General features: G+C 37.7%; 1 pseudogene; it reads left to right on the top strand.

The window, feature by feature from the left end:
• The first annotated feature begins 478 nt into the window (after positions 1 to 478).
• On the top strand, positions 479 to 8,404 carry LOC140230651 (neurotrypsin-like; annotated as a pseudogene).
• The last annotated feature ends 2,144 nt before the right edge of the window (positions 8,405 to 10,548 follow it).

The raw sequence follows: 10,548 nt of genomic DNA, 5'->3' as shown, positions 1-10,548 counted from the left end.
TCGTCTATCGCGTATTTATTTCACATTAAAGAAAATGTTAGCTCTTAAGAGTCAGCAATTTTCAAGTATTATCAGCCGTATCAAAGAGCCAACAGATTTCTCGAATTAGACTTTAATATGATGTCACATATTCATTCCGTTGACCGTACTGCTTTCTGGACAAATATGAAAATTTGTTATACGTCATAAGCAAATATAGCGCGCATATGAAAGAAGATTACACACACACACACACACACACACACCCTCACACACACAGACAAAGCTTCTTTTTTTTTTTTTGTCCCTATATACGCATTCGTTCCACTTTTATTTGCTCAGAGTCCGAAGTCCATTTTGCGTAGGGAAATCCAAGTACATTTGATGGCTTCGTCAGCATATCATCTTGGTGAAATTGGTCCATTACATCTGAGCATCCTCTTGGCATCAGTGGAAGAGGACAGACAGCATTCGAGCAGAGTATTTTTACACCTAAATCATGTGGAAATTTGTCACATTTCTCCTTTTGCTAAAAACAGTCCTTGCTTCTTATGGTAAGTATACGTGGTTTCTACACAGAGGGCAGGAATGTCCACGCTGGTATATTTTGTGGTAATGGCGTCGTGAGCGCAATGCTTTCATATCAGTTGACCTGGTAATAACGAATAGGTCTACCGAATCCTTCCAGAAAAGCAACGGCATACACAAAACACTGTCTTTGTTCGCATTCAAGTAAATTCAATTTCAATTCATTTTCCATCATTAACTGTGTAATAAGCTTTCCTAACAACAATTTTTTTTTCAAGTTGCTGAAAGATAGAAAAACAGCCACAACGGACGAAGGATGTACTTACTTTTAGGTTGACACACTCGGAGATATAAAGTATGTATGTATGTATGTATGTATGTATGTATGTATGTATTGATCATATATATTATACATAAATATATATATATATATATATATATATATACATGTATATATATTATCAGTTCAGATAGATGAACAACATATGTGCAAGTAACATTTAAGCATGAATAATGGTAAGAAAACATAGAATATATTAAACAAGGTGTGTACATGAAGGGCGAGGCGTTCCGTACGGGAATATTTTGTGTATATAATGTCGTGAGCGTGTTTCATTTCTGTTGAGCTAGTAGGGACGGATAGGATAGGTGAACTAGACAAATATGTTGCGAATAATATGAGTACTATGAATACACTTAACTATGTAGCTATATCTCATTCAATGTATATACTGACTGTAACATATAACAGGATTTACTACTTGCAATATTACAACTAAACACAAAATAGCAGATAAAAACATGAGTGAAATAATGCATAATAGATACAACAACAACAAACTCGAGGGAAAGCATCAAAATAGGGTGAAAAGGTATCTTGATATTTAGGCCCATCGGTTCATTTGTTCAACATTTTGTTCAATATGCATTTTTTTTCTATGATATTGGCTTAATCTTTACAAAATGTGTGAAAGCAAAAATATATAGCTGGATTTGAAAAGAATACACATACTATCGTATGCTTTTCTTCCTGTGTAACGTGAACGACGTAGTACAACAAGTCTTACGGGTTCACTGAGTCGTGGGCTAAAACGTTTTAATTATCTATAAATATTTCCCCATGTCTGTGTAATGGAGAAAGTCTGTCTTGATAAATGAAAGCTACATTCTCTGAACTGGAGATACCATAATCTGATAAGAGGCAACGATGTCATTGCAAATCATCATTGAAACAAACTTGTTTCTTTGTTGTTACTTTTATAGTAACCAATGACCATATTCACTCATACCCAACCCGTCGTTCCCATGATTTTCATTTAAGTAATCCAAAGTTTCTACTTGCTCAAAAGTCGATCAGACATCACGGTCCGGATACATGGAACACTCTTCCTGAGGAGTTGAAACAATGTGCCTCCTTGTTTTCATTCAAAGCAAACTTAAAGAAGCACATTTTATTACAGTATACTTCAAATACGAATTAAAAACAAATAATTCATATGATTAATGTTTGTCTCCCAAATAGCAACATCGCATATCGTTCCCTCTTCCAGCAAACCAATTCTATTATTCTATATTCCAGCATATCTGCCCTTGTGCACTTTCTAGCACTTGCACGCACATCCACCACCATCACACATCAGAGTTTATTTCCCCCTGCTATCTTCGCAGCAGAATTTGTATTGTATTGTATTGTATTGTTTTGTTTTGTATTGTATTGTATTGTATTGTATTGTATTGTATTGTATTGTATTGTATTGTATTGTATTGTTACGAAACTAGTATACGTCCCTACCTTTCCCTCCGGCCGGCCATCTTTTCAAGCTATGCTTACAATGGCGGCCCTCTGCATAATCGCTCCATAATTATAATTGTTGTTGTAATCCCCGCTGCATAGACATGCATACTGCATATTGTATCATTAATTACCTTATATATCTTTGTCTATGCAAGTCAAACGACTCTGTTTTGAATTTATTCTGTATATTTCCCACATGTTCATGATTATATGCCTTATGTATATTGATTTGCTGATTGATTTATTGATTTGCAGAAAATAAAGTATCTATTAAACAAGCAATTGTTATTGCTTGAAATCTCAGGTAGCACTTCAATAGTCTTAATAGATGGTTTCGTATGATTTTCCCTTGTACAAGCTACAAGCCACTACAACGGCAAGATAGCTCAATGATCAAACATGACTGATTTCTCATTCAACAAGCTTCATTTTTACCTACCAGTAAATCTCATGGACACCAGCCTTTCTATACCGTTGAATGACTATGTATTCATAAACAATGTATCTTATATTAATTCAATGTTCATTTCAACCTTAAAATATCATTCTTTCAACCCAATTTCTTTTTCAGAAGTTTACTACACTTTGAACAGTAGATCAAGGTCGATTACTAAGTCTCTTTTTGTCATTGTCATCTGATTCATAGCAATATATAAATCATAAGGTCATTGGAATATAGCAAAGAATTAATCTAAAATCCATTTGGATTAATGATGCGCAAACTCCAATCAAACAGACCATAGTAAATCGTCATCATTCATATCTCTTTATCTTTTTTTTTTCCAAAAATGTGTCATTTGTGATATGATATGTGACTGTCTTAACAACACAAAATATAAGAAAAATCATCACTCAGAATTTCATCTAAAAAAAAAGGTTCGATGAATGTAAATGTTAATACGGATATCTTCGATAAATGTAATGTAATCAACTATACAGAAGATGAATTTGATGAATCATGGGTAAGAACATAAAAATTTGATCAGTGAAAATATGGCGTATGAAATGATTGTCAAGAAAGTCTTCACCTCATAAATTGACTACAGTCAAACCCGTCTATAGCGCCCACCGTCTATAGCGGCCACCTTCCGTATGCGACCACTAAACACCACCACCTCCCCCCCCCCCCCCCCCCGAGAAAAACCATGTTAACAACCCTGTCTATAGCGGTCATCTGTCTACAACGGCCATTATTGACTCCATTGGGTAGCCACTATAGACAGGTTTGACAGTGCAATGATTTGTGTTAAAAATCACCCACCATGCTTAGTAAATTCTTCTCTGCTTGAATACAATTGAAACAAAGTGTCTAGTTTGCTTTGAACCTGTGAAACTCAAACCAAGCTCAGAGGGTCATTATAGCATGGAGTTGAGATCCCTTGGGTCAATGATACCCATAATGCTCCGAAAAACAGTCCGTATCTGAGTATTTTGGCAAAAAATGCTCTTATCCCACATCATCCTGTTCGCATTTAATAGTCATCACATGATCACACCTCTCTCTCACTTACCCTTATTAGCAGACGATTATTATGCATAATTATATTATAATAATCTATTTATTATTCAAGTATTATAGCAACGTGCTGTCATATAAACACAAGTTTCGATGATTTGTGCGCTGCATTTCAAATTATTGTCTTTTTTAGAGGGTAACGTTCGTCTCGTTGGTGGACATGTAAGTCATGAGGGGCGAGTCGAGGTTTACCATAACTCCCAGTGGGCTACGGTCTGTAGCGGGGGCTGGGTTCTTCAGAAGGCGGCCGTAGTGTGCCGACAGCTCGGCTTCCCAGAGGCCCTGACTGCAACAGACAACGCCTTCTTCGGTGAAGGAAACTCTTCGCAGGCTATCATAACAGTGGAAGTCTGTTTGGGATCCGAGAGCGAGCTTCTGGAGTGCATCCATTCAGAGCTGGATTCGCACTCGTTGTGTGGACACAGTCAGGATGCAGGAGTTGTTTGTAGTGATGGCATAGGTGGGTAGTACAAAATTTCCTTCGTTTAAAAAACATCATGTTCCTTTCTGGAATTCCAATTGACCTGAGCAACATGTTTTGGGAAAGATGGTAAGAGGGAAGAAATGCTTTTGAAACAGCCAATAAGTCAGATCGAATAAGATACTATAAGAATCAGTAGTCTGTGCAGAATTGCAAGGATTGCGAAATGAAAGTCTCACATAAACCGGGAATTATTGTACAAAGATAAACCTTCTGCCTTCAGTTGACAATAATGCTGTCAAAGGTGTTTTAAGACATAAAACGTGATTTCGCTATTGCATGCCTTGATTAAGATTGTATTCCAAAGTAGAGACATCATAAAATCACTTGTGATGGAGGTGCATCCATACTCTGCGTAATCCTGTGCACGAACGGCATATCAACTTTCTGTAACATCACGATTTTATGTTCGTTTTGATGACTACCAGCTGGGAGAGAAAACATGGAATGTTCCATCCAATTATACAGTATGTCCCCCCCCCCCAAAAAAAAAAAAAATACAATCGGATTTTTGCATTGATAACTTCCAGTATGATTAAACTGTCTGAATGCTATTTCAGGGTCTAAAAATATAAAACCTTACCTATATTTTGCGGAAAACACCATTCAATTTGGTTAAGTGGTCACAGAGAAATGTGAATCATCGTGAAGCATGTCGTGGATATGATCCTTCCAAGTTCAGCACTTGGATGCTCTTGGAACTGCATATTAATGTGTGAACACAATGGACAGAACTTGGAGGGAAGGGATTCCTAACATGCTCTGCAAAAATCCTCATTTCTTTTACCACTGAAGCAAAAAGGATGGGGTTTTCTGCAAGACGTGGATAATAAGTTGTAGTTTTATACCCTGAAATTGTATTTGGATTGATTCACTATTTTAAAGTTATCATTGCGGATGGTTCCGCTGTACTTTTTTTTTTGGGGGGGGGGGGGAGGGGGTACGGTATAGTGCCTAGAAAAAGTTGAAGGTCTATAGTAGGTTAGAAGATTTGAATGTCCCCAACAATGAAAGTTATGATGTGTGATATCGTACCATCTAAGAATGTTCTGCCATTACAGAACATGACCAATATACGTGATTACGTTTATGCAATCGCCAGCTGTCACTAATGAGTAACTCAATAATGATGCCACGTTCATGTTAATAATGCATGTTATGGTCCTACATAAATCGTACTTTTAGTATACACTAAAATTGCCGTTTTAGTACAGCATGTACACGATAACAATTTATTTCATCCATTTATTTTCTCTCTCCTTCTTTAATCACTAATCTTCTTTCGCCTGACTGTCTTTCCCTAGATGTTGAAGGGGAACTTCGGTTGGCTGGCGGGGTGACCCCAAGGCGAGGAAGAGTTGAGATCTACCATGGGGGTGTGTGGGGGACAATTTGCGACGATGTGCGCTGGCACAGGGCAGAAAATATGGTGGCCTGTCGTCAGCTCGGCTTTGATGGCGTCACTAACGATTTTGTATCAAGCACATTGGGACTGCAGGAAAGAACTAAACTCCTCTCGGATGTCGATTGCACTGGACATGAATCTCGCATCCAAGATTGCCCTCACAGTATCTGGAGCAGCACCTGTTCCAGTGGACGTGAGGTGCACATCGCATGCAGCGGTGGCCCGTATGGTACGTATAGAGATGTGAGGAAAATCACTGAGTAGGATCGCTTTGTTTTACTTCGTTTTGGATATCTCAGACATTTCAAAAGAAATTTTGATCAAATAGACGTTGAATTCCTCTTAGAATTGTATGCTCTTTCATAAAGTGGTTCCTAAGTATCTCTCAAAAAGTTAAAAGCTGAATCCTCACCTCTCGTAATGGCGGTCTGATTTTACGTTGTCAATCCATTGTGCGTGCTGTGGAATTGCACATGAAGATTTTTGTTTCTATGGCCAAGTCATAATATCCCCTTACCAGCCATCACGAGGACGCTGTTAAATGCAACATGCGAACTGACATGATTGTACGTTTCACAGAAGGAATATCTTTCAAAATGTCCTCTCGATCAACTTCTGCAGTTCAAGAAAACGACGTTCGTCTGGTTGACGGACCATCACCACAGGCTGGCCGGGTCGAAATCTTCCACGAAAACTCATGGGGCACGATCTGCGACGACACCTGGTCGTCAGCCGAGGCCGAAGTCGTATGCCACCAGTTGGGCTACGACGCTGTCGCTGTGCCATTGGAGTATTTCGAACCAAGTGATGGCGCTATTCACGTTAGCAACTTGTCTTGCAGCGGTCGAGAGTCTACTTTGGTCAGTTGCCTAAACGGCAATTTTGGCAGCACTGGCTGCGACCACACCGAGGACGTTGGGGTTCGCTGCGAGTTCACTTACGGTAGGTCTTACGATTCTGTCTCACACCTGTATAATGTCTTGGACTAGCCAGAGTCCTATTACTTTTTTATACCAAAGGTACTCCACAAAGTGATATGGAATATCTTTATAACTTCAGGAATATTCCTTTTATAATAGATGAGGTGCCATTGCAAAGGTTTCTATACTCTTATCTGATGATGTACTTACTTGAAAATGCTCAAAAAATGGCTCTTTAAAACGTTGAATTCCTCATATAATTACATGCTCTTTCATATTTCATAAGAGGTTTCTCATTATCTCACCAAAAAAAATGTTAGAAACCTGAAATTAGGTCTCAACCAAGACTATACGATCCCTGCCCGCTTTCCTGTGAAACCGCTACACAAATAAAAGTGTGTGCCGGTGAGTATGGCTGAGTAGAGCTGCCTTTCCGTGGTCTGTTTTCAAGACTCTATCCTTGTCACAATCATTCACTAGGTCATACAGTTTTCTTTGTTCCGACAATATTCAAATCAATAATTCTTTGCTCGAGGTCTTACATCCTGTCATCTTGATTACTTCCTTGGCTGTGATCGTGACTGGCTTTGTATAGATTCCAGAGCGATAAAATTTACCTCCGCGCTCGGAATCAAGTGGTGCTCGTTACTTGCATCAATTTTTAAGCATGCGACTTATTTTGTTTGTTTGTTTGTTTGTTTGTTTTTTGTTTTTTTAAGTTTCAGACACAACCTACTTCATTATTGTACAAAGATTCCATGCTGTAGAAAGAGTGTCCCGCAGTGTGCACAGATTGGGAAGTCTCTTCACACTGTTTAATTTAACATTGTGAACACAATATGAAGAACCTTGTTCGCAAAAAAACCGATAAGTCCATTTTTGAAGATTTTAAAGTACGGTGTCTGTCATAAAGTACTGAATAACACCTTTTAAATGATATATTGGTCACTACATATAAAGGTAAATTTTTAAAGATATGGTTAAAAGAAGCAAACATTTTCTTATTATTCTCTTTATTTTTCTTGACCTTTAATCGCAAATATCTCCATTCGGCATATATGGACTTATCGGTTTTTGCAAACAAACTCTTCACATTATGAATCATCAGTTCACAGTGTGAAAAAGAGCACAAGTATTGTGACTATGTGAACTCTCTGTGAAAAGACACACGACAGTGTGAATTATTATCTCCATACTGTTGAATTTCGCAAAGCCGACTTTGTGAACACATTGTGGACACACTGTCAGTTGGGCATTTGTGATCTTTCCAGCAGGGTGAATCATGTGAGTATATCGGACTATTGTCAAATATACTCACATGGAGCTACATCACACCAAACAAATGATTTGTTTTTTCAGAAGAGATCCAGTCGCTTAATTAAGATCAACGTTAGAATTGTCTGTCATGATTTTACTTTTTTTCAGGTTATTGGATTGAGCTCATCAACTTTGATGCTTGTTGTTTTTCTATACTTAATAGATTACTCTGGACTTTCAGCGTGGGAGGTAGTGGGAATAGCGTTTGGCTTGCTGGTATTTTGTTTGGTAGTCTGTTGTGTCGCGGTTTTAATCGGAAGGATGAAGAAACCGCGTCATCCTATAGGACTGCAGGAGTAGCAGACAGTGGAGCAGTGTACTTAGTGTCCCAAACGGCACCACAACAACAGCGCCCTCTGTGACCTTGAACCCGACTATAAATCCTCAGAATGCATCGGGTGGATCATCCGCAGCCACCTCCGAACTACAGTTTGTACGCTTCTTTGGTAGATCCTGCGACTGACGGCGAAAAGGTCGCTGTTTTTCACCAATAAATTCCAAAGTCAAAAATGAACAACAGAAGCAAGCTTGAAAAAAATATGAAATGGTGTAATAATTATTAATCTTAGGAGGACCCTGGTGGACATAGGTGCTGAATTACTGACAAACAATGATTTTATCAAGTATTTTTATGTACAATGAATAAGGACAGCTGAGAAGGCACGTCAACTTCTCACATAATCTGTGTATGTTCTGTAATCGTCAGTAGTACTGACTTATGAAAAACGTGAACATTCTACCTCTCTTCGGCCTATTTTGATGTAATTTTATTGTATCTGTCTTTTTTTATGAAAGTTACATAAGATCAAATGAAGCTTTCATTTTATCATTCTGATATTGAGCTTCTTTGTCGCTTCAGGTAACGTCTACCTCTATAATAATTGTTTCGTATAAATTACGAAATTTAATCGTTGCTGTTGTTTGTTTGCAGCAATATCTTAGATTTATAACTGAGTATTTAGTTGACTTTTGTCAGAAGTTTCCTTACTGATTTTGTGTGTTAATGCATAATATAAGCGCAGAAAGATTTGTAGATATAGAATGTGCAATAGAAATATTATGTTCAGCGTTACAGAGCTCCCGTGGAATACTCAGCAAAGTTCTCTGTTCAAACACTCTGCCAAATGATGGTAATTATTATAGTAACTTTCAAAAATGGATGCATGTAGTCGGAAGTCGTTAATGTGCAGCTTACCTAGTTTATGATTATTATGATACTTATCATTATCATAATTGTGACCGTGCATCACAAAACAAACGAAAAGTCGCACGCCGTAATTTTTGGTGAGTATTCAAAATAGGTGAAAAGGGTCAACAAAGACAATTTTGAGTTTTTCATATTTTCTGTAAGAGCTATTCCTGTACAGCTGTACTACATTACTCGTAGGTTTGGGATCATAAAATGAGTAGGAAAATGTGTTTTCAGCAGTTGTTTTTTTGTTTTGTTTTGTTTTTTGACAACCTTTTTTTCTGTAAAGTAGTGAGATCAGGTATGTCTTAGAGGCTCCCTTTCATTCCTTGAAATTCTTTGTACACTCTTCAATTTTAACTCTCATAACTTTTGAAAGAATATTGCTGCTGCTTTGAAAGATGACATTAATCATGGATAGAATGTGTTAATAGAGCATGCTTAATTTCAGCCTAGTCTGATAATCCCTTCATTGTTGTAGCTCCGATGGTTTACATGCTGTTTTATGTCCCATTCCTTGCACAGCTAGCACAGTTTGTGGTAGTACTTGAATAGACTGTTCTTTAGAGCCTCTTTTCTCTGTTCACACTTTTCCAGAGCGTGTGATTTCTTTCAAATATTTGAATAGGTTAGGAGAGTCCATTTGAATTGAGTCGTACATCATTTTGAAGCTTAGAGTCTGCTCTTTCAGAATCTGCCCTTAACTAAAACTGTCTGGCGACTTTTTGTTGGTTTTGTGATGCAGGGTCACAATAATTGCATATCATGATGATTCCTTTGTATTCTGAGACCGGTACACAGTGAACAACAGCAAGAAATCAGTTCCATATCAAAACATTGCGTCTGTGAAGTTGGCTGAATTTTTAAATATGCATATAAGATAAATCTAATTTGCTACTTTCACTGAAGGAAATGCACAATATCACTCAGATGATAATCCAACTGAATGATTCATCTTATATCTCAATCACATCTCAACTGTTGTTGCCTATTTTGTTATTCACTTTCTCAGGCTGAAAAATAGAATTCCTATAAATAGGTAACATTACTTCTTGTACACGATTAGAATATAGCAGCAAACCCTTAATCACTGTTGATATCCATTTCTGTTCCCTTTATTTCAAGTATCCTCTTCTTTGTCCCTTGTATTTGTCTCATTAAATCTTATGTTAACCTTGATGCGTTAGATTTAGCGTTAAATCTATTGTACATAATTATATGTTGTTGTTGTTGTTATTAGATTTTCTGGCGTACAATTCGTGTACCGAATATTGACGCCATCTACGTGCGGGTCTCTGTATTTTTTGGCTTTCGTTGTTGTTCCCGTACTTTTCATGAGGGGTCCCAGGTCCGGCGTCAGTGAAACCTTCCTCTCACTTAATTCTTTTTTGTTCTGGGTTGCATCTTCTGGACAATCC

The sequence above is a fragment of the Diadema setosum genome, chromosome 7 (assembly GCF_964275005.1).
Source record: "Diadema setosum chromosome 7, eeDiaSeto1, whole genome shotgun sequence".
Classification (NCBI taxonomy): domain Eukaryota; kingdom Metazoa; phylum Echinodermata; class Echinoidea; order Diadematoida; family Diadematidae; genus Diadema; species Diadema setosum.
The sequence above is the reverse complement of the archived record's forward strand: the minus strand, read 5'-3'. Positions and strand labels throughout refer to the sequence as shown.